Source organism: Mustela nigripes, chromosome X, assembly GCF_022355385.1.
Source record: "Mustela nigripes isolate SB6536 chromosome X, MUSNIG.SB6536, whole genome shotgun sequence".
NCBI lineage: Eukaryota > Metazoa > Chordata > Mammalia > Carnivora > Mustelidae > Mustela > Mustela nigripes.
This window is the reverse complement of record NC_081575.1, coordinates 5,977,925-6,005,199: the sequence shown is the minus strand read 5'-3', so window position 1 is coordinate 6,005,199 and position 27,275 is coordinate 5,977,925. Positions and strand designations below refer to the sequence as shown.

Genomic DNA, 27,275 nt, shown 5'->3' with positions numbered 1-27,275 from the left:
TAGAGCGTATCATGCTTAGCGAAATAAGTCAAGCAGAGAAAGACAACTATCATATGATCTCCCTGATATGAGGAAGTGGTGATGCATCATGGGGGCTTAAGTGGGTAGGAGAAGAATCAATGAAACAAGATGGGATTGGGAGGGAGACAAACCATAAGTGACTCTTAATCTCACAAAACAAATTGAGGGTTGCTGGGGGGAGGGGGTTTGGGAGAAAGGGGTGGGATTATGGACATTGGGGAGTGTATGTGCTTTGGTGAGTGCTGTGAAGTGTGTAAGCCTGGTGATTCACAGACCTGTACCCCTGGGGATAAAAATATATGTTTATAAAAAATAAATAATTTTTAAAAAAAGAAGCAAAAAAAAAAAAAAAGAGTCACAAACTTAACTGACTGAGCCACCCAGTTGCCCCTCATTTATTAGTTCTAATAGTTTTTTTTTTAGCAGATTACTTAGAACTTTGTTTATAAAAGATAACATCTTCTATGTTAAGATAACATCTTCTATGTATAGATGGAGATGGAAAATACGGTTTTACTTCTTCCTTTCTGATATGAATGCCTTTTATTTCTTTTTTGGCTAATTACCCTTTCTAGAACCTCGAGTATAACATTGAACAGAAGTGATAAGAGTGGACAGCCTTGTATTGTTCCTGATCTTTAGGTGAAACATCCAGTCTTTCATCATTGAGTACAATGTACAGTTTTCATAGTTGTCCTTTATCAGGTTGAAGAAGATTACTTTTATTCCAGGTTTATTCCTAGTTTGCTGTTGATGGGATGTTAGAGGCTGTCAAGTGCTTTTTCTGTGTCTATCAAGATTATTTGGATTTTTACTTTATTTTATTGATATGGCATGTTGCATTGATTGATTTTCCTATGTTGTGCCAACCTAATTCTCAAGGTCCCATTTGGTGCTGATGTATAATTTTTTTATATATTGCTGGATTGGGTACTTTGTTGAGGAATTTTGTGCCTATATTCATAAAGGATATTGGTCTGTGCTTTTCTTATGGATATTAGTCTGTGATGTCTATGTCTTTTTAAAAAGAATTTATATATTTTAGAGAGAGAGAGGGAACATGAGTGGAGGGAGAGAGGGAGAAGGACAAGCAGACACCCCACTGAGTGTGGAGCCTGACAAGGGGCTCAGTCTCAGGACTCTGAGATCATTACCCGAACTGAAGTCAGACACCTAACCAAATGAACTTCCCAGGCACCCCTATATCTTTTTTTTAAGGTGAAAAAAAGTTATATTTAGCTTTAGCCAGCTGGACTCATTTAGATGGTACCAATTTTATTGGCAACATCCAGAGCATCATAGTTAGGAACTAGTCAAACCTATACCTTCTTTTCTCCTTTGGGCCTGATCAGCGTGCTGACCTTGGCCACCTCAATGCCATAGAGCTTCCTCACAGTCTGTTTGGTCTGGTGCTTGTTGGCCTTGACATCCACAATGAACATAGGTGTGTTATTGTCTTCCCTTTTCTTCATGCCTAATTCAGTAGTCAAGGGGAACTTGATGATGGCATAGTGATCAAACTTGCTTCTCCTGGGGGTGCTCTACTGAGGATATTTGGGCTTCCTTCAGAGAAGCAGTGTCTTAGGCCATTGGAAGGTAGGTCACACGTGTCATTTTTTTGTGTGTGTGACTGTGGACCCTTTTCAGCACTGCTTTCTTGGTCTTCAAAGCTTTTGCTTTGGCTTCAGCTTTGGGAGGGACAGGGGCTTCTTTCTCTGCCTTCAGTACCGTCTTCAGAAAAGACCTATATGGTTTTGATATGAAGGTAATAATGGCCTCATAGAATGAGTTGAGAAGTATTTCTTCTATTATCTGAAGGAGTTTGTGAAATCCAGTGAAGCTATCTGGACCTGGGCTTTTGTGTGAGGATAGTTTTTAATTTACTAATTGAATCTTCTTGAATTTCAGTAATCTGTACCTTTCTAGGAATTTATGCCTTCATCTAAGTTGTCAACGTTATTGGCATATAATTGTTCATAGTATCCATTTTATTTCTGTGTCCTTTTTTATTTTTGTAAGGTTGATAATAAGGTTCCCTCTTTCGTTTCTCATTTTAATAATTTGAATCTTCTCTCTTCTTTGCTTGGTTGATATAGTTTAAAATTTGTCAATTCTGTTGACCTATTCAAAGAACCTACCTTTTGTGTCATTGTCTTTATTTTTCAACTTTCTATTATTTATTTCTGTTCTAATATCTACTATTTCCTCCCTTCAGCTTGCTTTAGGTTTAGTTTGCTCTTCCTTTTATTGTTTAGATTACTGATTTGAGATCTTTTTCTTTTAATATAAGTCTTCACAGCTATAAATTTTTAACTAAATACTGTTTTAGTTGTACCATATAAGTTTGGTATGTTGTATTTACATTTTCATTCATCTCAAACTATTTTACAATTTTCTTTGTGATGTCTTCTTTGACCTTATGGTTATGAAGTAGTGTGTTGTTTAATTTCTACTCTTTTGGGGTACCTGGTGGCTCAGTTAGTTAAGCATCTGACTCTTGATTTCAGTTCAGATCATGGTCTCAAGGTCCTGGGATTGAGTCCTACATCAGATTCTGCACTCAGCATGGAGTTTTCTTGGAATTCTCTCTCTCCCTCTGCCCCTCCTTCAACTCATACTCTCTATCTCACTCTAAAATAAATAAAATCTTTAAAAAATAATAATTTCTACTCTTTTAATATAATTTTGACTTTTGAATCATGTACATATCTGACATATCCAAAAAAGATTTAAGAAAAGCAAATCTTAAGTTGAATGCATACAAAAACAAATGATCTTGTGTATCAGATTGATAACTTGATCACAGAAGAAAGACAAAAACAAATGATCTTGTGTATCAGATTGATAACTTAATCACAGATGAAAGAATTCTAGTAAATTTTGAATCTGAATAATCTCAGTAGGATATGACCTGAATATACAAAAATCAGGGGCACCTGGGTGGCTCAGTTGGTTAAGTGTCTGCCTTTGGCTCAGGTCATGATCCCACGGTCCTGGGACCAAGCCTCACATTGGACTCCCCACTTAGTGGGGAGCCTGCTTCTCCCTCTCCCTCTTCCTCTGCCTGCTGCTCCCCCTGCTTGTGCCCCCCCCCTCTCTGCCAAATAAATAAATAAAATCTGTTTTAAAAAGATGTAAAAATCTGGGGCACCTGGATGGCTCAGTGGGTTAAAGCGTTTGCCTTCAGCTCAGGTCATGGTCCCGGGGTCCTGGGATCGAGCCCCGAATCAGGCTCTCTGCTCGGCGGAGAGCCTGCTTCCTCCTCTCTCTCTCTGCTTGCCTCTCTGCCTACTTGTGATCTCTGTTTGTCAAAAAAAAAAAGATGTAAATATCAGGAGATTATATCATTGTGGTTTGTTCCTATACTTTTTATTTTGTTTCACTGACGTATTTATCTATGCTGACCCCAAAAGCACACTGTCTTGTTAAAGCTGTATAGTGGGTCTTGATACCTGGTTGTATAATTCCTTCAGCTTTATTCTTTAAAATTGCCTTGGCTATTCTTGACCTTTTGTGTATCCATATAAATTTCAATATTGGCTTGTCAGTTTTCATAACAAACCAGTTACAGTTTTTATTTGGATTTCATTGACTCCATAAATCATGGAGGAATTGGCATATTAACAGTGTACCAAATGGGGTCCCAGTGTACAATGGCAGCAACCACTACCCTCCTTGATCGTGTATGCAGCCTGTTGATTGTATGGGTTGCCCTAAGAGACCTTGGAGATAGCCCTTTCCAGTGGACATTGATGTCTGACCTTATGCATGCTATCTCCAAACTAGGCTCCAGAGAGGTATGCAGTATACCTTTGCAAAGCCCAAGGTACAGTGGCCAGGGTCCATATTGGCCAAGTCATCATGTCCATCAGTACCAAGCTACAGAACAAAGAGCATGTGATTGAGGCCCTAAGCAGACCAAGTTCAAATTCCCTGGCCACCAAAATATCCACACTTCCAGGAATTAAGGCTTTACTAAGTTTGATGTGGATGAATTTGAAGATATGGTGGCAAAAAATTGGTTCATCCAAGATGGTTATGGGGTCAAATCATGTCCCCTTGGACAAATGGCGGGTACTGCACTCTTGAGAATTTTGGCACTGCCCTCTCCCTATTCATGCCCACCAATAAATCCTACTTCCTATAAAAAAAAAAAACCAGTATTAACAATATTGAGACTATAGCCTATGAACGTGGTATATCCCTATATTTATTTAGGTTTTCTTTAATTTCTCTCAATAACATTTTCTAGTTTTCAGTGTGAAGATCTTACAGATCTTTTGTTAAAATTTTTCTTAAGTATTTGGTGTCTTTTAGGTAGTATTATAATTTTTTTTCTAAATGTTTTCTTTCTTTTTTTAAAATTTATTTTTTATTTTCAGCATAACAGTATTCATTATTTTTGTACCACACCCAGTACTCCATGCAATCTGTGTGCCCTCTATAATACCCACCACCTGGTACCCCAACCTCCAACCCCCCGCCCCTTCAAAATCCTCAGATTGTTTTTCAGAGTCCATAGTCTCTCATGGTTCACCTCCCCTTCCAATTTACCCCAACTCCCTTCTCCTCTCTAACTCCCCATGTCCTCTATGCTATTTGTTATGCTCCACAAATAAGTGAAACCATATGATAATTGACTCTCTCTGCTTGACTTATTTCACTCAGCAGAATCTCTTCCAGTCCCGTCCATGTTGCTACAAAAGTTGGGTATTCATCCTTTCTGATGGAGGCATAATACTCCATAGTGTATATGGACCACATCTTCCTTATCCATTCGTCCGTTTAAGGGCATCTTGGTTCTTTCCACAGTTTGGCGACCGTGGCCATTGCTGCTATAAACATTGGGGTACAGATGTTCACCATCACTAGCCATCAGGGAGATTCAAATTAAAACTACATTGAGGTATCACCTTACACCAGGTAGTATTATAAATAAAAAATTTTTCTTACTCTTCCTGATCTATATAAATTGATTTTTACATTTTAACTTTATATCAATATTATTAAGTACAGTTATTAGTTCACATTATTTGTAGGTTCTTTTGGATTTCTTATGTATAATCATATCTTGTGTAAATGATAGTTTTTCTTTCTTCGTTTTTACTCCTTTTGCCTTTTCTATGTTTTCCTTGCTAGATTACACTGTCTAGGACCTCCAGGACAGCATTAAATAGATGCATTGCTAGCTGATATCCTTGTCTTATTCATGATCTCAGGGGAAATAAAAAAATAATGATTTAAAAAAAATTCATGATTTTTTTTGCAGCCACTATTTACTCAGACTAAGAAAGTTGCCTTTGCTTCCCAGTTATCTATGAGTTTGTTTTTATGGTTTTGTTTTTGTTTGTTTGTTTGTTTTTGGCTATGAGTATTTTTTTTAACATCAAGTAGGAGTACAATTTATTAAATGCATTTTCTGCATCTATAATTTTCTAGCTTTTCTTATTAATATGCCTAATTACACTAATTGATCTTCCCATAAACCCACTTTGTTGAGATGTATTAATCATTGTTAAATATCGCTGGATTAGATTCAAACATTTATATCATTGTTTATCATTTTCATTTCTTTTTAAGCTACTTTTTTAAGTTATAGCTTACATGTTAAAAGCTGTACATATTTAATGAATATAATTTGATGAGTTTGGGGATATGTATATACCTCTGAAACAATCACCACCATCAAGACCAAAGACATATCCATCACCTCCCAAATTTCCTTCTTGCCCCTTTTATTATTATTATTATGTGATTTTCATTTCTTATAATTTCTTTCAGGTTTTGGTTATGCTGGCTTCATAAAATAAGATAACAAATATCCCCTTTTGTCTGAGCTTTGGAAGTGTTTGTTAAAGATCAATGTTATTTCTTCTTTAAGTGTTTGAAAGAACTTACCAGTGAAGCCATTTAGGTCTGCAGTTTAACTTTTTAATAACAAGTTTCATTTCTAACACTCATATAAGACTCTTTTCTTCTTGTGTCAGTTTTATTGAATTGTGTTTCTTAAGGATATTGTCTGCTTTTTCAAGGGCTGCTTCGGACCCATTCTCTCACTTTTCTGGATCTCCCAAATGCACTCTTTACCATATCTCATATGTCTCTCATATGTCTCATTTCCATCCCTTTTGCTCCTCATTCTTCTTTCTAGATATTTTCTATTGATCTTTTAGTTCACAAATCATGTTTTCAACTTGGCTCAATTTACTGTTAAATCCATCTGTTGAGGTCTTAGTTTTAGTTATTTTATTTTCTGTTCCAGATTTTCCATTTGGCATTTTATTATAGTTTCCAGTTCTCTGGTGAAAATTTCTCTCTTGCCATCTATTTTCTTGAATCTATTCATCACAATTATTCCAGAGTCTGTGTCTGATAACTTCAGTATCACCTATGTTTCTGTTTCTATCCTCTCTCTATTGCTCTTGGTCTTGTTTATTTGTATGCCAGTAAATTTTGATTGAATGCTCAGCATTGTGTGTGAAAATTATAAGGGCTCCAGATCATGTTATCTTCCTCCAGAGAGGTTTACCCCTCCCTTCTGTCAGGAAGCAGAGATTCTGATCACCTTATTTCAACTATAGACTTTGCTGACTCTAGGGTAGTTTGCAGTCTTTAAATGTCCAGGTTTGCCTTTGGTTCACCCCCATTTCTAGGGGGTAGTCCTCTAGGAGTTCCAAATAAAAATCAGGATTGTTTGATAGGGCTTCTACGTAGCACTTTATAACCTCTTTTGCTCTCTCAGCACTGTAAGCCTGTCACAAACCTGCTCTGCTTTGCTGATGCTTTCTGCCCTTATTTTCAGTGCAGCTTAAACCATAAATACCTCTAGAAGAAAACTGGTTCCATGTATTATGTTCTATTTTGTGTCCTCCGTTTCTCTCTAGGATCTTGGTCCTTCAACTGTTAGCTACCTTGACAACTCTAGACTTTACTGTTTTATGCTTCTGAGCCCCATGAGGCAACCTAAAGCTGATCTTCTGGCTTGTCTTGTGCCCTATGCCAAAAAGAACCTGAGGGGAAAATAGTATGCCGAAAGTAAGGCTTACCTTAATGAGCTTCTCTTCTTTCTGGATTTGCTCTCTCAAATCTTGGCTGCCTCAGTGGTCCTTTGATTGCTTCACAAAAGATATTTTTAAAAACCTGACTTTTCTAGTTTTCTTGTTAGAATATTGGTCTGCTAGAAGGCTACTCTATCACAGAAGTCTTCTGAACTCATGATTAAAATGTATGTGTATGTTTAGGCATATATTTCCCCTTATCTCTGTACATTGATCAAAAGAATATAAGAAGAAAAACTCTCCAGTAGCAGTGAACATGCCTAGCACTCAGATCTTTGTTTCTATACACCATTTCCCATGAAGATGAATCAGGTTTCCTTAAAGAAGTAGCTGATTTTAAGGAAAGTACAAGATGAGCCTGAGTGTCTTGCTGGATCACAAATTAAGAAAAAGATCAGAGAGTGATGGGAACATGTCATAAAGACACAGAAGCCAAACTGAAGGGACACCCACTGGCTAAGTCTGGAATAATTTGAACATCAAAAATACTAACGGGGGAAGCCTGGGTGGCTCAATTGGTTAAGCAGCTGCCTTCAGCTCAGGTCATGATCCCGGCGTCCTGGGATCGAGTCCCACATCAGGCTCCTTGCTCCGCAGGGAGCCTGCTTCTCCCTCTGACTCTGCCTTCCACTCTGTCTGCCTGTGCTCGCTCTCACTCGCTCTCTCTCTGACAAATAAATAAATAAAAATCTTAAAAAAAATACTAACGATGGGGAAACAAAATCAAAAATGAAGTATTTGGACTTCATCAGGATAAAAAGCTTCCACAGAGCAAAGGAAACAATCACCAAAACTAAAAGGCAGTCTACAGAATGGGTGAAGATATTTATAAATGATATATCTGATAAAGAGTTAGTATCCAAAATCTACAAAAAACTTATTAAATTCAACACCCCAAAACCAAATAATCCAATTAAAAATGGGCAGAATACAGGAATAGATATTTTTCCAAAAAAGATGTTCAGATGGCCAACAGACACATGGGAAGATGTTCAATGTTACTCATCATTAGAGAAATACAAATCAAAACCATGATAAGATACCATCTTGCACCTGTCAGAATGGCTAAAATTAACAATACAAGAATCAACAGGTGTTGGTGAGGATGTAGAGAAGGGGAACTCTCTTGTATTTCTTATGGGAATGCAAACTGGTGTAGCCTCTCTGGAAAACAGTACAGAGGTTCCTCAAAAAAGCCACCCAGGTGCCCCTGATGATTGTATTTTAGATGTCCTTGTGTTTTGCTGCACCTTAAAATATTTATTTGTGAAACCACATCATGTCTGCAATATCTTCTCAAATTTTCAGAATTGTGAATGACAGAAAGAGAACACATAAATTTGGCAATACTAATAATGCTTTTAATTTGGTAAATCTAGGTAAATGCTATTCATCATAAAAAAAAAGTTAAACAAAGAATTACCTTACAATCCAGCAATTACAGTACTACATATTTACCCAAAAGTACAAGAATACAGATTTAAGGGGGCACAAGTACCCTGATGTTTATAGCAGCATTATAAATAGCTTAATTATGGAGAGAGCCCAGATGTCCATTGACTGATGAATGGATAAAAAGGATGTGGTATATATATATACAATGGAATGTTATTCAGCCATCAAAAAGAACGAACTCTTTGTAATAAAGCTTGAAATCATGGCCACAGTCGCCAAACTGTGGAAAGAACCAAGATGCCCTTCAACAGACGAATGGATAAGGAAGATGTGGTCCATATACACTATGGAGTATGATGCCTCCATCAGAAAGGACGAATACCCAACTTTTGTAGCAACATGGACGGGACTGGAAGAGATTCTGCTGAGTGAAATAAGTCAAGCAAAGAGCGTCAATTATCATATGGTTTCACTTATTTGTGGAGCATAACAAAAAGCATGGAGGACAAGGGGTGTTAGAGAGGAGAAGGGAGTTGGAGGAAATTGGAAGGGGAGGTGAATCATGAGAGACTATGGACTCTGAAAAACAATCTGAGGGGTTTGAAGTGGCGGGGGGGGAGGAGGGTGGGGGACCAGGGGGGGGGGTATTATAGAGGGCACGGATTGCATGGAGCACTGTGTGTGGTGAAAAAATAATGAATACTGTTTTTCTGAAAATAAATAAATCAATTTAATAAAAAAATTATTTATATTAAAAAAAAATGAACCAGAATAGCGGGAACGAGTTAAAAATAATAGTTTTCCTATGGGGAAAAAAAATGAAATCTTGCCATTTGCAATGATGTGGATAGAGCTAGAGTATATTATGCTAAGTGAAATAAGTCAATCAGAGAAAGACAAATACCATATGATTTCACTCATATGTGGAATTTAAGAAACAAAACATGAACATACGGGAAGGCAAAAAAGAGAGAGAAACAAATCTCTCAAAGATAGAGCACAAACTGAGGGTTGCTGGAGGGTAGGTAGGTGGGGGATGGGTTAGATGGATGATGGCTATTAAGGAGAGCACTTGTGATGAACACTGGGTGTTTTATGTAAGTGATGAACCACTGAATTTTACTCTAGAAATCAATATTACACTATATATTAACTAACTAGAATTTAAATAAAAATTTGAAGAAAAAATTAAGATAGCTTAAAAAATAATAATATTAATGGTAGGGGCTCCTGACCATCTCAGTCAGTAGATCATGTGACTCTTGGTCTCGGGGACCATGGGTTTGAGCCCCACATTGGTGGTAGAGATTACTTAAATAAATAAACTTAAAAAACACTGTTGGTTATAGTGTGTAATACATTGACCTATGTAAAATCCAGAAATCCATGGTGACATTTAAAATTAAAGGAGAAGAGAGTAAAAGAGAAAAGCTCTGTTTTTGTTTTTATTTTTACAGAAGAATGCCAGCTATTAAATATAAAAGGAATAGTTTAGTTAGAAAGTTTCTGTCTTGTAATCCTTGAAGGAATAATTGGTTGAGGTAAGGATCTTCAGTTGATGCAAATATGACTGAGTAAAATGTTCTTGGGAACGAGTCTCAAACGATCACTTCACAGATTACTTTTAATAAAGGGGGTAAATGTGCTCTTACAATGGGAAAGTCTAGTGGCCACCAGCTTAACCAAGTGGTCAAGCCTGCAAATGCCTGTAGTGATTTGACTGAGTGCCTCCATCCGCTAAGATTCAGCGTGACATTTATGTAATGAGAACAATGTGAGGTTCTTGCTGGAAATGTTTTACCTGAATTTCATCATGAGGAAACAGGCAATTCTATAATGTGAGGAACGATGAAGGACAACTGACCTGGACAGTTCAAAGGATTTGATGTCGTGAAGGACAGAAGGAGTTGGGATTGCTCTGGATTGCAGGACCCTAAACAGACACAGCCAAATGCTCTGAGTCTTGAATGGATTGGAAAAACAGAAGTCACGAAGGGCATTTGGGGGACAATAGAAGAAACTGTAGTATAGACTGGATGCTGGATATTGAATTTATGATGATTTTTCTACAGAGTGTGCTAATGTAGTTAAATAGGGGGATCTTATTGGGACATAGATACTGAAACATTTCATGGCGAAGTGTCACGATGAAAGTAGCCTACTTTTCTATTATTTGGAAAAAAAGGAAGAGTGGGCTTGTGGGTATGTAGCCATATGGACTGGTTGCAGCTAGATGTTAACAGTTGGTGAACATAGGTGAGGGGTATTTGGGTGTTGAAAAAGAGAAGGAAAAAATACCCTTGCAGCTTTTTACTATATTTTTCAACAAAAATCCACAAGATGGCAGAAGAGGAACACTCTTAGAATGTGTTTCTCTGCAGCCCTCTGTAAGGTGACCTTATTTTCTGATTTCGGAAGCAGTATGTGAAATCCAACAAAAGGCTTGTTTTTGCTTTGTGAATACATTTATATGAAAAGTTATACAAAAGTATGAGCACAAAATGCTGTTTGGCTGTCTCATTCTATGGATTGCTTTGATTGAAGTACCATTTTGTCAAATTTGGTCCAAAAAACTCTTAAACTCTATCTAAAACATTGTGTGTGGGGGCAATTTTTCTGGTGAGAATATCCACAACTTTCACCATGTCTCAAAGTAGTCAGTTATAACCCCCCAAATGAGAAGGTTGAGGGGTTCAAGAAAGTGGGACTAGGTCAATGTCTTAACATCAGGGTCAGTAATAGTTTAAACCATTTTCCTTTAATAAGTTCTCTGAAAGTGAGTTTAGTACAGTGCCCTGGCAATGAGTATTTGGTAAGTGGATTGATGTAGGAATGGATGGATGTAGATGGAAGGGTATGACTGGGGCATAACGTATCCCTCCTCCCTACCTTACTCCCCAAACCCACACACCGAGATCAAATGTATTTAGGAAAATATTTGTGGACACATAAAGCAATTCCCTACCAAGCAGAATCAGTTGTTTGCATCTGTTTATTGTTTCCCTTCCCAAAGAAAAACAGTTTATTGGTCAATGGGGATGTTGGCCATATAAAGCTTTCTCTTTATTAATATTTATCCAAAGAGTTCAAGTTTTTTATGGTGACACAAGCCAAGCTTCTTGTGATTTCAGAAAGCTTCTACTGTGTTGTGCATGTCACCTGTGCCTGTTGGTTTCCTCCCAGTCTTCCTGCAAGCTGTTCATATTGCAAATTGAGAGCCAAACCACTTAACACTCCTCTCTTTTTGATTCACTAACCAAAGAGCAGGCTTTGTTTTCTGAGGAACTGAAAACAACCTGGAAGACAGGTGTCTTAAAAACTTGTATATTGACTTGATTGCAAAAGAAAATCCCTGCTAAGTGCCTTTATCTGGCTATCGGTGTGGTATGGATTATTTTTTTTAAAGGCTCACATATTAGAATCAACCAAGGGAGAATAAAATGTTCATTTACGATGCGTGAGCAGTTTGTAGTTGGTTTAAAGTATCATTTACTGAATTCTTACCATTTTTTTCTTTTTTTGATTTCTAAACATTAGTGTTGGAGAATTCCTTATTGAGGATAATGAGCTACCAGTAGTTAGCAATATGACTACAGGTGAGAGACTAAACAGTAAAATCGGCATGTCTTTAGAAAGGAACTCTTAACTTCTCCCCCTGCATCTTCAAGGATTTTTTTTATGAGAATGTAGTCTGAATAAATAATGATACAAGGGGAGCATATGTTGGCACAATCCTCCGAGACCTTCATATGCGGAATGTAATTGTTGTTCAGTATAATCAGTTCTGTCGTTCATCTTGAACAGACTAAAACCAAAGAATGCCAATTAATTAAATTATAAATTATATCCTTTCTACATTCAAAGCTGTTTGCAATATTAAAAGACCTGAAATGGAACAATAAAAATAAATGTATAAATTGAAAAAGACAAATTGTTTGGAAGAAATGAGATAACCATTTAGAAGGATTGAGATAACTGTACCAGGAATATTGGATGACTTCTCTATTGCAGAGAGCAGAGTTCAGCTCTGAGCTTTCTGGTTCCTAACAAAAAAGACAAGTATGTCAACTCTGTTGTTTGTACTTGTGTTTGTATTTATATTAAAGGAGGAATATTAAAAAAAACTTATCATATTATATCTTGTATAAGCAACACTGAGTGACATATTGGACAATGTTTTTTATCATATTGTATAGAGAAGACACAGAAATCTTTGCATATTTTCTCCATTTACCCTCTGTAGAAATGCAGACAAAATATCAGATCCCAACTCAATCACTGAAAAAATGTCTTTGGGGAAACTGAGGGAACCAAGTCCAGAAACATATTTTCCTGATGATCCTAACCAATCATTTTCAAACCAACTAAGGAGTTTTTAGAAATTCAGATCCCATGGTCTACCATGCATCTTCAGAGATTCTAATTCAGATTCTAATTCTGAAGGTCTGGTGCTGGACCCAAGAGCCTAGAGTTATGGATGTTTTGTGCATATGCTGATCCTGGTTTAGGAACCATTGATCTATGATACACAATAAGCATAGCATGTTTTCCTCTAACATATATTTTGTTTGCAGGCAAAAAATTAAAAACATTTTTCCCATTAAAACAAACAGATGAATTATGAATCAGAATTCAAGATTTGCATTAATTTCTGAAATAAAACATGAGTCTTAGACATTTAATGTCTGAAAGGGTTCATTTGGGGCTCTATTTCCAGACCCTGAGGAGATGGAGTTCATGCCTCACTACTATTCAAGTCTTTGATGGAACAGCTTTTAAAGCATCTAGGGAATTTTATCAGTCAGGGTTCAGTGCTTATAAAATCCTTGGAAGGACTAGAAGCTTGGGGATCAGGAGGCAGCTCTGTAACTGGGACCCAGACAGTTGGAAGCTGTCTCCAACCCCCGCCAACAGAGCTGCTGCCTCCTCGCTCTCTCACTGACCCTCGACCAGCAAACAGCAGCAGGAAGATGGCCTTTGTCACACTTGCACCTTCCAATTCTTGGAAGGTGCAAGTGCATCTCGTTGGCTGTGTGGAATTCACATCCAGAATTGTAGCTGTAATCGTAGCTGTAAGAGAGCCTGGGAAATGGACTTTCTCGTTTTTCCATCCCTGTGGTTTATTGGCAGGTACATGGAAGAAGGCAGGAATGGACCCAATCAAGGGATGCTGTCAAACACAATCATGAGTCAAAAGTGCTAACCAGCAGGATCTAACTGGCTAGGGAAGGGCCTGAGAGTCACAGAAATGGAGATACTGCCGTCCGCTTGTAAAGCTGAGTGAGATAGTCTTTCTAGACACGGGCTAAAATGGAATTAATTTTTTCCTTTTTATGGAAGACATTCTATATTAGACTCTGTCCCCGAAATGGCATTTTTTTTTTATTTGTCAGACAGCGAGCGAGAGCGAGCACAGGCAGACAGAGAGGCAGGCAGAGTCAGAGGGAGAAGCAGGCTCCCTGCGGAGCAAGGAGCCCGATGTGGGACTCGATCCCAGGACGCTGGGATCATGACCTGAGCCGAAGGCAGCTGCTTAACCAACTGAGCCACCCAGGCGTCCCCGAAATGGCATTTTTTATTGGCACTGGCATCTGAGCCAAATATCTTCAACTGAAAATTTGTGAATCACATTTTCCCCCAAATAATAAGTTGTTTATGAAAAACATTTTCTTTAAGAATGTATGTGATTGGATCTGAGTTATATGTGAACTGCCTTCCCATTATTTTGCTTGGTGTGTGAGTAGGTGTGGGTGTGCGTGTGTGTGTGCACCCGTGTGCTTTCTGGAAGGTTCTACTGAGCTAGAAGATAGGCTGGAAATTCCCCCAATTACACAGACATGGGTTATCCAAGGCTGACCTTAGTCGGTCTGTGTTTGCGTTGGCTTGGTATCAGAAGGGATACCTCTTGGGGGCGCCTGGGTGGCTCAGTTGGTTAAGCATCTGCCTTCGGCTCAGGTCATGATCTCAGGGTCCTGGGATTGAGTCCTGCCTTGGGCTCCCTCCTCGGCAGGGAGACTGCTTCTCCCTTTCCCACTCCCCCTGCTTGTGTTCCCTCTCTCACTGCATTTCTCCCTGTCAAATAAATAAATGAAATCTTAAAAAAAATAAGAAGGGACACTTCTCTGAGAGGATCACTGTATTTATTATTACAACAAATACTTATTGAGCACTTGTTCTCTGCATAACATTATTTCCCTGATCCTTGTAACTCCTCGAGGTATGTGTTACTACCCTCATTTTACAAATGAGGTAACAGGCACAAAGAGGTTAAATAACTTTCCAAGGTGACAGAGCTGGTAAATGATAGAGCCAGAATTTGAACTCAGGTGTCTGATGTCAAAGCATCACTGCCTTATATGACATTCTATTTTACTCTTATTATCCTTTGTCCCTCTATGTTGGCCCAATGTATAACCAGACTCAGAGCTGCAATATTGAGGTTGATAATGCATTTAGGAGGGGAAGGGAACATTTTTAGTATGAGCTAATAAGATACCCACCAAAGATTCAGGCAGGTACCAAAAGTATGTGGTTTTTATTCTGTTTATGGAATAATCAATGGTTCCAGAGCAGACACAAGACAAGAATCCTCTTATTTTTCCTCTTTTCATGCTATTTGCAGCATACAATGCTGCAAGGCTATAGTTCTCTCTCTCTCTCTCTCTATATATATATATATAAAACACAATAATAAGAAGGTAGAGAAATAACATACATTTGTCCATTGTCTTGTCTGAACAAAAGAAGAAGTTTCTCTCAAAAAACTATGAGTATTGAGTAATGGGAATTTTTTGCTTGTCTTTGGAATGATGGCAACCTAGTTGAAGTGTTTTCTCTTATTCTTTAACTTGCTATCCCATAATTTTACCATTCCACTTTTGTGTGTGGCACAGGACCTATACAGTCAAAGTGAGGAGGCAGACAACAATTTCTATCCAATATAAAATACCCAGCTCAGGATCTACCTTCAACTCAAAGATTGTGATCTCAGGATCCTGGGATCAAACCCCAAACTGGGCTCTTCACTCAGCAGCAGTCTGGTTCTCCTTCTGCCTCTGTGATCCCTCTCCCTCTGTGATCACTTTTGCTCTCTCTCAAATAAATAAATAAAATCTTAAAATAAAAGGGGGGGGGGGGGGGTGGGAGGTTGGGGAACCAGGTGGTGGGTATTATAGAGGGCACGGATTGCATGGAGCACTGGGTGTGGTGAAAAAATAATGAATACTGTCTTTCTGAAAATAAATAAATTAATTTAATAATAATAAAAAATACCCAGCTCAGTAATAAACAGATACAGGTGCCCTTATCCCACAGGCATCTGGTATACTGTTTCTCAAATAAGGCACCATGTGTAGTTTGTGAGGGTCTATTCTTCATTGGGAAGGCTGTAAGTAGGTCGTTTAGGGTCTCTGACTTTAGGGCACTAAGGGCCAAGGAGCCCTGACCCCATCCTGGGGCCAGGGCTCTGCTTCCTCCATGGTGTGACTTGGAACAGGGAATGCAGGCTTTCTGTGGAATATTTCTCCAGGGAAAAGTGTCTGAATCACAGAGAATTCGTTTGTTCAAAGTGGAAACACCGGATAAAATACAGGATGCTAAGCTAAATGTTAATTTCAGATACCCAATGAATAATTTTTTATATAAGTACATTCCCTAAATTTAACTGAGTGCCTGGAGTTTTTATTTGCCGAATCTGGCAAATAACCACACAACCCCAACCCAAGGTCTGTTGCAGATCTGTGACTCAGGAAGTGGTAAATTTGCGACTTGAAGGCAGACCTCCCCCCCCTCCCCCGCGCAGTGGAATCTCTACATTTAATGTGGGCAATTTTTCCAAGGTCAGAGGCTTATGTTCATTACTGGGTTTCGCATGTTGGGCAGGATAGTGCTCCAGAGAAGAATACAACCCATCCAACTAGCTTTCTCAAGCTAAACAAGTCTTTGCTAAAAACTCTTGGGATTCCAAAAGCTGAAGAAGCACACTTTTTAACATTTCCACTTTCATCTTCCTGTTTGTCTTTATTAATGAGGTTGTGTATATGAAAGTGCTTTGCAAACTGGAAAACATATTTACATGAAATAACTGTGGAAGACTATTTTGAGATCTGTGTTTTAAATGTGAAGGAATAGACAACAGAAAAATTTAAGTTATAAGTGAAGTTAAACAGGTAAGTAGATGGTATCGTCTAGCACAAATGTTTTTGTAACTTGCTTTATTCACTCAACCTTGTTTTTGAGATTTATTTGTGTCAATACATGTAGATCTAATCTATTAATTTCAACTGTAGTCTAGTTTTTCATTGTATGCATAAAACACAGTTTTACTTATCTGTTCCCTTACTGATGGACAATTACATTGTTTTCACTTTCTTTTTCGCTATTGCAAACTACAATGACTATTCTGTAATATACATGTCTCCTTGTATGTGTGCATGGAGGTTTTCCCAGCATTGAAACCTAGAAATGGTCAGTTTGATGTTAGCAAATTAAAAATCACCCAGAACAATATTATATATTGCTTATGAATGCATACATATAGAGACCAGAATAAGAACATTCATGAGGATACTTACCATCTGACTTATTACTTCAACAAACTGAAGACAAGTAATTTTATATGGGTTAATAAAAAAATATGAACTAAGAAAAAAAAGAAACTTCATGGGAAATATACACACCAACTTCAAGAGAGGGGTTACTCTGGAAAAGGAAAAGGAAGGAAGATATGTGAGGGGTTTGGAGCTTGAGCTACATTTTATATCTTAAACAGAAAATTCAGATGCATATATGACAGAATGTTAAACAACTGTTAAATCTGAGTGGAGAGTACATGAATGATGTTTCTTTTTGGATAATATGAATAGTTCAGAAATGACAATGAAAAAATACGAAGTTAGAAAACTAAAATGGTCTGTTGCAGGAATTCAGGACATCATCCTCTGTATCTGACCACTACCTCACATTCTGATAAAAATGGAAGAATATAAAATTCTCTTTACTTTTAGCCCAGCACAGTCACTTCCCAACCTGCCCGACTTCCAGAAACAGGGGGACACTTGTTCAAACTGAAGCAAAATATTCCAAAAATTTTAAAAAATGTGTGCAGAGAATTCCTAAACAAATCCCTGTTCAGTCACATTTCATGCCCCGTGATGGAGATGAACATCCAGCCAAAGATCTTCTGAGATGAGTGGTTTAAAATGGAGGCATGCCATTTCCACAGTTGAAAGGGCTGGATTTTTCCATTGGCAGTAACAATTTTAGTGACAAATCACACGGGGGAGCTCTGGGCCAAGGGAACCAGAAGAGGGAGCTCAGTGAGGAAAGATGTTTTGCCCTAGAAACAGACAGCAGGCCCTGTCTGAAAGCCCTAGCTACCTTTCTTAGGCCACTTGCTTTCCTAGCAAGAGGGAAGTCTCTCTTACAATTGTGCTGCTGATCTGAAAATCAAGGGGCAATAGGAATATTTTATCAACGCCTCAATGCCTCAATGCCTCAATCCCAAATGCAAACCAGTTCAAAACAATAGGTAACTAGGGCCTAAATGCTACATTTTGAGAAAAGACATTTTTCCTCCCCAATTAAATACAAGGCTAGGTCACTATTGACATTACTGGCCAGGAGTTTGTAGGGTGAATTACTGAATTCTGGCACATAGATATTTGATTAAGAAACACAATAATGTTAAGAGACAAGACTAGAAACCCCAAAACTCTATAAGCCAGGAACAAAAATCATATTGGCACCTAATCAGAAGGTTATTCAATATTAATCAGCAATCATTCATTAATTAATGTAATCTAGCAAACCAGAGTGTAGGTTATTATGGTTTGCTGACCAGAGCCTAATCAATGCAGAAGCCATTTTACTTTAGATAAAACCACATTCATGTGGAAATTGTCTGCTTTCTATTTAACTGCCACATAAATTCATCCCCCATTGCATTTTGTGGATCAGATTAATCTACCAATATTAATAACAGAAGTGAAATTAAAAAAAGAGATCCCAGCCAGTCATCCAAACTCCTTAACCAGCCTAGAATTAAGAAGAAGTTCTATGTTTTCCTTTCCCCAGACCCCATACACAGCGGAGGGCTATGTCCCAGTTGCAAATCTGACCACAGAGGAGAAATGTGCTAAAGTGGCTTTTGGACATACGGTGGTTTCCCTGGGGCTGGCTGCTGCTGGCCTTCATCACCAGCAACTGCTACTGAACATTTGCCACCTTCCCTGCTGTTGCTGAGCCTTGGGCTTCGATGAAGGGAAGCCAGCAGCCCTCACAACTTCATCTGTTGGCCCAGCAGGCAGGCACGAGCCAAGCAGCATGGCTAAGGGAGGAACCTTAGAACTCATCAATCTGAAGACCCTGCCTTGAATTGGCAAGTCAAAAGGGGAAGGTAGTAAATGGGACTCAAAGTCAAAGAGACCGTGATGGCTTCTCCGAGAGAGAGGAGAGCGAGAGCGAGAGTGAGAGAGAGCAAGCTTTGGGAGCCAGTTGGGTATAGAGGGACACTTTTCTGAAGAGGAGAGTGTGGGAGGCAGACAATGTTTTGTCACTGTAGCGCAAGGGGTCTCAACTTGGCACCATGGGCCAGATATTTCTTTGTTGCGGGGGAGGGGGCTGTCCTGTGCTCTGTGGTGTGTTTAGCAGCATCCCTGGGCCTTCCCCACTAGATGCCAATAGCACTTCCCCCTCACTCCATCAGATCAGACAACAAAAATGTCTCCAGACATTGCCAAGTGTCCCCCTGGGTGGGTGGGCTTGAGAACCACTGGTATAACACATGGTGACCTCTTCAGCCCTCTGCTTTATGGATTTTGGTGAACTACATGTGGCCTAGTTCTCTTCTATTATGAGTTGAATTGTGTCTCTCCCCAAAAGAGATGCTTAAATCCTAACCCTCCAGACTTCAGTGTGTGGCCTTATTTGGAAATAGGGTTCTGCAGATGCAGATTGTTAAGAAGAGGTCCTATTGGTGTAGGGTGGGCCCTGATCCATGACTAATGTCCTCATAAGAAGACAGAGATGCACACAGGGAGAAGGGCATGTGAAGGTGGAGGCAGACTGGGGTGAACACAAGGACTGCCAGCAACATCCGAAGTTAAGAGAAAGACATGCTAAGAAAAAGTGCCCTGCTGACCTCTTGATCTTGGATTTCTAGCCTCCAGAACATGACACAATAAATTTCTCTTATTTAAGCCACCTGATTTGTGGTACACAAACCCATACACACACATACAGTGTCCCTGCTGAGGTTGGCCTCTTAATGAAGGTGCATTGCAGGGACGATGTTTCCAGGTCGGATGTCAGAGGCCTGCTAGCTCTCTCCGGGCCTACATCTGTTTCCTTGCAGTGTGTCTGATCCTCTCCTTTATCCCTCTCCTGCATCTTCCTCTCCAGTTATTTCACTCAGAAACAAAACTTGCAAGGGTATTACACTAACTGAAATAAGTCAGTCAGAGAAAGACAAATACCATATGTTTTCACTCATATGTGGAATTTAAGAAACAAAACAGTTGAACATAGTGGTGGGGGAAAGAGAGAGGCAAACCAGAAAACAGACTCCTAACCATAGAGAACAAACTCAGGGTTGATGGAGGGAGGTGGGTGGGGAGAATGGGTTAAACAAGTGATGGAGATTAAGGAGGGCACTTGTCATGAATTCATTGGGTGTTGGGTGTTGTATGAAAGTGATGATTCACTGAATTCTAAACCTGAAACTACTGTTGCACTGTATTTAACTAGCTGGAATCGAAAAAAAAAAAAAACTTGGGGGGGATCCCTCAAAAACCATAGCGTAAGCATTTTTCTTCTTTCCGTGACAACCAGCATAAGTCCATGAGAAACTCAAATCCAACGAGCCTTTCATGTTTGTGGTCAACAGTGGCAAAATTACTTGGGATCTCTGGCTCCTGGCCCCTCTTCTTTTAGCTCTCCTTCCTGAAAACCTTAATTTCCAGTGAAGTTGTGCTTGTTAAGAGATATGAGCAGATGACTCAAAGGGTATTGGTGGGAACTGTTGACAGTTTCTCAATTTTCTTTCTTCAAAAATCTGAAAGCTAGGGTCTTTGGTGCGCTAAGAACTACCCTAGCTCTTGGCTTCAGGCTCTCCCCTGGGGTTGAAGTCCTCTGCAGCATTCGGGCCCAAGTCCAGGGATGGTGGCCAGACAAAAGGGGGAAGCCAGGGTGGGACTTGGTAGGCCCTGCCCCACCTGGCCTGTGGCCTCTTCATTTAACTTTTACTCTGCCTTGGCAGGGCCAGCTTTCCACACAGAAAAATCTGCTGTTTCAAAGTAGAATAGAAGTGTCAGTGAGAGTAATTATGTGAAACCAAGTTTTTTTTTTTTTTTCTCAAAAATTGGGGTGTGGGGACACATGATCACAGCTCCCATTTCATGTGTGCTTTTGATGTGCCAGGTGCTTTACAGACTGGCCTCATGGAATTATGACATCTACCCTTGGGAACTAGAGATTATTAGACCTGTTTTCACATGATGTAACTGAGCCTCAGAGGGGTAAGAGGGTTTGCTCTCACTTTGTGCATCTCCAAGGAGTAGAGACCAATCTGAACTCAGTTCAACAAGGAAAGGATTCTTTTCATGTCACCACACCAGTCCTTGCTCCCTAGCCTATGTCTCTCCTGCAAGGCCTGTAGGTCTTCACAGCATGCATAAGCAAAGCTGTCTGGAGAATCTGGAGAACAATGACCCCACAGGTGTCCATGTTCTAACCCCCAGCAGCTGTGAATATGGTATCTTACTTGGTGTTAAGGACCAAATTATGCCCCCCAACCCCAAGAAGATATGTTGATATCCTCATCCTAAATACTTCAGAATGTGACCTTATTTGGGAATAGGGTCATTGTAGATGTACCAAAGATGAAGTCATATTGGAGCAAGGAAGGCCCTTAACCCAAGATGACTGGTGTCCTTCTATAAGGAGGGAAATGTGGACACAGGGACATACAAAACAGAGAATGCCATGTGACCATGGAGACGGAGATTGAAGTGCTGCAGCTGTGACCCAAGGAACACCTAGGACTACCAGAAGTGGGAAGAGGCAAGGAAGGATCTTCCTCTGGAGCCTTTGGAGAGAATGTACCTGAGGACCACTTGATTTCAGTCTCCCAGCCTCCAAACTGGGAGAAAATACATTTCTATTGTTTGAAGCCACCAAGTTTGTGGTGCTTTGTTGTGACAGCCCCCCCAAACTAATATCATGTGGAAAAGGGACTTTGTTGCTGTGATTAAGAGTACAAACCTTGAAGGGGCACCTGAGTGGCTCAGGTGGCTAAGCGTCTGCCTTTGGCTCAGGTCATGATTCCAGGGCCCTGGGATCAAGCCTCACATCAGGCTCCCTGCTCAGAGGGGAGTCTGCTTTTCCCTCTCCCCCTCCCCTTCTCATATTCTCTTTCTCTCTCTCAAATAAATAAATAAATAAAATCTTTTTTTTTTTTTCTTTAAAGAGTACAAACCTTGAGATGGGGAGATCTTCTTGATTTATTGGGGTGGGCCCAATATAATCACAAGGGTCCTTGTAGGAGGGAGGCAGGAGGGTCAGAAGCAGAGAGATTTAATGATGTTCTGCTGCTGCCTTTGAAGATGGAGGAAGGTGCCATAGGCAAAGGAATATGGGTGACTCCTAGAAGCTGGAAAAGGCAAAGAAATGGGGCCTCCTCTATAGCCTCAAGATAGAACACAACCCTGACAATAACTTGGTTTGAGCCCACCAAGACCCATGAGATCCATTTTGGACTTCTGAGATAGTATGAGATAATACATTTGTATGGCTTTAAAGCACTGAGTTTGTGGTAATTTGTTACAGCAGCCATAAGTGATGAATACACTGGAAAACCTGGCAGCCTTGCCTCTGGCAAGCATCCAGCCCTCAGCCCCCAGCTGCTTTCTTGGACACCAGGGTTAGAATGAGGACCTGCATGATTTCACTCACATTTCTCTGAGTATATTCTATGAAAAGGAAGAAAATGTATTTACAAAGCAGATATTTCTCCAGACAGTGACAATAATATCTAAAAATATGAAAAGTGAAAGGATAGTACAAGATGAATGATTTGTGTAATTGATAATCACACCTAATAGGTATAGAGAACTTGACATTTTGAAAAATGCTTTCTCCTATATGATTTCACTTTATTTTCATGATGGCATTAAAATAAAGACAGAATAGGGATCCCATCACGTGGATGAGAAAACTGAGTTTCCAAAAAGTTAAATTACATGCTCAAGATCACAGTGCTAGTAAATAGCATGGCTGGGACTTGAAGAAAGAGTTTCTAAGTAGAAGTCTTTTCTCCTAAATCATATCTTCTTTAGCCCATGTAGTAATGTTGGATTTAAAAATGATTATATAGTGGATACAGATTTTATAGTCCATACAACTCACTTGCACAAGTTAGCTCACTATTTCTAGGACTGAATTTAGCTTCTTTATTAGGTCCTGAATCTACCAGATAGCACAAAGTGGAATTTCAGCCCGTCTTAGCTCATTTCAGCATCATGCTCTTCATTGTCTTCCCCAACTGCCTTCCAGGCTATAGGAGGTTTATAAAACTTTATGGCATGGGAAAAGGGAAGGGGGTGCTAGCTGCTGCTGTGATGTACACCATCCCCTATGGTTCTTGTCCACTGTCACCTCCATGGAGCAATCTCTGAGACAGTTCCATCTCCTTCTGTCCCCCAACATATGGCCCATACCACTTTAATGAACATTGTCCCCTCCTCACAACCACATAACTCTTCTGGGCCCACCAACTCATACTTTCTCTTAGGAGTAAGGGGATCTCATCATGCTCTCTCTCTTTCCCACACCATCTGGGGCTGTCTCAGGGTCTAGTTTTGCTCCTAGCATTTCCAGAAGTTATCTGTGCTGCTCCCATTCTGTGGTGGTGCAGGGAACTCCTACCACCTGACATTCATTGTTTCTGACACGGGCTTCAAAAGCTGAAATTCAAAATGGTAACATTCATATGTTTTTCTTTTCTACATCTCTGCAGTGACAATCCTAACATGAAGGCAATGTATGTGGCATTCTCTAGCTGTTTGGGTTTGAGTGGTGTGAGGGCATGCTAGTGTGGGAAAACATCAATGAATATTTCAGAATATTCTACCACTGAGTCATCTTAACTCAGTTATCAACTGCCTGGAAACACCTTAGAATTTGGGAAGTTTGGCATGACCACATGTGAAAAAATACTGACTTCAGGGTAATTAACTAGGTCATGCTGTATATGCATAATTTAATGGCCATTAAATCTTAGAGAAGTTGCTTAATTTCACTTAGTTTCAGTTGCCGTCTGTAAAATGGGGTTTATCAGGATCAGATCCAGGTTTTGTGGGGCCCAAAGCTCATACTGCTTGGGGGGCCCCTCTTAAAGAAAAGTAATATAAAAATTACAAAAACAAAATTGAGTGTAAGAGAGGATATTTGGTTTATTTTTTTCCAGCTGATCCGTTTGGGGGGTAATAACAACCTCTGCATATCTGCTTCAGCATTGGTAAGAAGCCCAGAGATAATAGATGTGAGGATGTTTTGTACCCTGTGAAGTGTGGCATGGCTACAAGATTGGAATGAACTTTAGAATGATTAATTTGATCGGTTACGTAGAAATTCTTGGTCTAAGTAATTACATGTAGGGAATTTTAACTGATCTCTTTTCTGAGGTAGATTCCATGTTATCTTGGACAAGATAATTTGAATGTAAAAAGGAAATCAGTTAAAAGGGGGCCTTTGAACTCAAGGCTTAAAGAGATTGAGCTGACACTAAGAGAAATCAGACTATTCTAAAGCCTAGGGAGAAGAAAAAGGAAAAAAGTACAGGTTTTTTTTGGCAGTACCTTTTCTTTGTGTTAATGAACCTGAGTATTGTTTCAGAATTGGAGTGCAGTGGCGTGAACCTGGAATTGGGGGTCAGAAGGGTTGGATTCAAGTTTGGCTTTGACCTAATTTACTGTGCAAACTTGAAGTGGTATCATCTGATTGGGGTCTCATTTTCTTACACATAAAATGAAATATTTATACTGGATAGGCCTCAAAATTACTTCCTCACTCAGTGTTTAAAAATTTAAAACAAACTGAATTGTTTTGGTATAAATGGCAAATTCTAATTATAAAGAACTTATGCAATACAAACAAGTACAAAAGAAAGTTAGAAAATCACCTTAAAACAAGTGAAATTCAAAATTCAATGACTGTCTTAGTCAGAAGATTAAACATAGCTGGAAAAAAATTCATGAATTGGAAGACAGACTAGAAGCATTTCTCCAAAATATAGTGCAGAAAGACAAAGAGATGGGAAATGTGAAAGCAAGACCAAAAATCAAGGCAGATTGGGTGAGAGGTTTGTTGTAATTAGTGATTTGTTGGAGACAATAAAAGAAATGACAATATTAAAGAATTAACTTTTTAATTTTTTAGTATTGCTGAAGGAATCAAATCTCAGGTCCAGGGAACCAAAATGAATCCAAAGCAGAAAACAAAACAAAACCCTCATTTAGAGACATTGAAATGAACCCTCAAAAGAACATGTAAGAAAAAGAGGCTATCTTAGAAGCAGGCAGAGTGAAAAGATAGGTCATCAAAACAGGAATACCGGGGCGCCTGGGTGGCTCAGCGGGTTAAGGCCTCTGCCTTCGGCTCCGGTCATGATCCCAGGATTCTGGGATCGAGCCCTGCATCGGGCTCTCTGCTCAGCGGGAGCCTGCTTCCTCCTCTCTTGCTCTCTCTCTCTCTGCCTACTTGTGATCTCTGTCTGTCAAATAAATAAATAAAACCTTAAAAAAAAAAAAAACCAGGAATATCAACAATGAATGCCATTTCAACAGCAATAATCCAAGTGAGAGGGCAGTGGAACCAAATCTTCAGTAGGCTGAGAGGAAACAATCATCCATATAGGTTGTACACACACCAAAAACATTTTTCAAAAATAAGGCAATTAAAGATATTTTCAGAAAGACAAAAGTTGGGCTTTTATTATCATGAAAGTCACTAATGGGAAGTTTTTTTTTTTTTTTAAGATTTTATTTATTTATTTGACAGACAGAGATCACAAGTAGGCAGAGAGGCGGGCAGAGAGAGAGAGGGCAGAGAGAGAGGGGGGGGGGGGGGGGGGAGCAGGCTCTCTGTTGAGCAGAGAGCCTGAATGCGGGGCTTGATCCCAGGACCCTGAGATATGACCTGAGCTGAAGGCAGACGCTTAACCCACTGAGCCACCCAGGCACCCCACTAATGGGAATTTTTAAAGTTACCCTTCAAAGAGGAAGAAAATCATCCCAGAGAGAAAGCCCGGAAGATAATAAGGAATGTGAGTGCAGATGTTAGTTTATATTTGTGTAAATCTGAAGAAACACTGGTGGTATTAATAAAGATAATGTCTAATTTGTGATGTAAAAAATTTGTGAAGTAAAATACTGGACAATGATAGCATGTTGAATTATGAACTGGTCTGAGCACCTGACCCCTGAGGTAGATCTGAACTTTAGATCTGGATAGGTATCTGTTGCCATTTGTTGAAACCATAGGAAACGGGAGACTCACGCAATTGGCCGACCTTTGAACATTGGGCATGACTCCAACCTAGTCAGCTGTGCTTATAATGTAGCTAGTTTAGCATCCCAACCTGGCGGTTCTATGACTAAGGCTAAAGGGAAGAATGGATATTGAGTTAAACACTGAGAAATCACTGCCACAGCTGTATAGTTACACCTGATTACCTCAAGTTGTGACTGGGGAGGTTGAGGCTCAGAAGTCACAAGGCTGATGATTATAGCTGGCAGAGAAGAGACAATAGTCTGGTTTCTCTGACTCTGAGTTTAGTGTTCTTTTTCCAGCACCAGCAAAGTCCCAGAGAAATTATTTTTCATCTACAACTCTTTGACACAAGTGTGTTTGGTTAGAGGCTACCATTTAGATTTGGTGTCAGACACCTGTCTGTGGATTAGTATGTCAGCTGGACCTAATCTATAGCTATTTCAGGGGGAGAAACACAGGCTCTCTGAGCAGACTAGGCAGTTTGAGATCCATTGTTCATGACTTTCAGCCCACTCTGAGGAGATCCTCCAGTGAATTGGGAAATAACTTTCTTCCTCTCAGGAGACACTTCAAATATCAGCTCTCAGAGGTCTCAGACCCTTGACTGGGGGCATCATCTGACTTGCAGTAAGTCAAGACTGTAGTTTGCTTAATTTACAAGAGGAGATCATCTTAGGTTTGTGGGACTCTGTGGGTGAAGATCAATTGCCTGGTGTAACATTAGAACGAAGGTAAATTCTTGGGTAGCCTTGATACTCCTGATAAAAGAGTCAAAATTTAATAGGTTAGTGAGGATCTACTTGGGGTCTTACGTGGTCAAAATAGCAATGAGAATATAGTGGTTCCAGCAATAGTTTTTGCTGGTTTAAGGCAGGAAATCTGACTGCAAAATTTAGAAATAGACCACATGTGAGTTAATCGTCAGAGATTTCGGGAAAGAGACTCTCTGAGATGCCAAGAATGTGGCTGACATACTTTGGAGATAATTCAATTGGCTAGTATCTTTGTGTTAACAGTAGTTGTTGGAAGGAAGAAAAGGCTCCCTGAGGAGACCTTGACATTCTGGTAAGAGTATTTGCTTATACCACTAAATTTAAATCTCTACTTTTATGTCAGGTATGATTTTTTACATAAAATAGTCCTTGATGGAGTCACCTGGGTGGCTCAGTTGATCAAGCATCTGCCTTCAGCTCAGGTCATGATCTTGGGGTCCTGGGATCCAGCCCCACACCCTGCTGAACAGGGAGTCTGATT

General features: G+C 39.5%; 1 non-coding gene across 1 annotated transcript; it reads left to right on the top strand.

Moving 5' to 3' along the window:
- The first annotated feature begins 3,624 nt into the window (after nucleotides 1-3,624).
- LOC132007957 (small nucleolar RNA SNORA70) lies at nucleotides 3,625-3,756 on the top strand. Its single transcript, XR_009401503.1, has one exon. It is a non-coding gene; the product is annotated as a small nucleolar RNA SNORA70 (small nucleolar RNA).
- The last annotated feature ends 23,519 nt before the right edge of the window (nucleotides 3,757-27,275 follow it).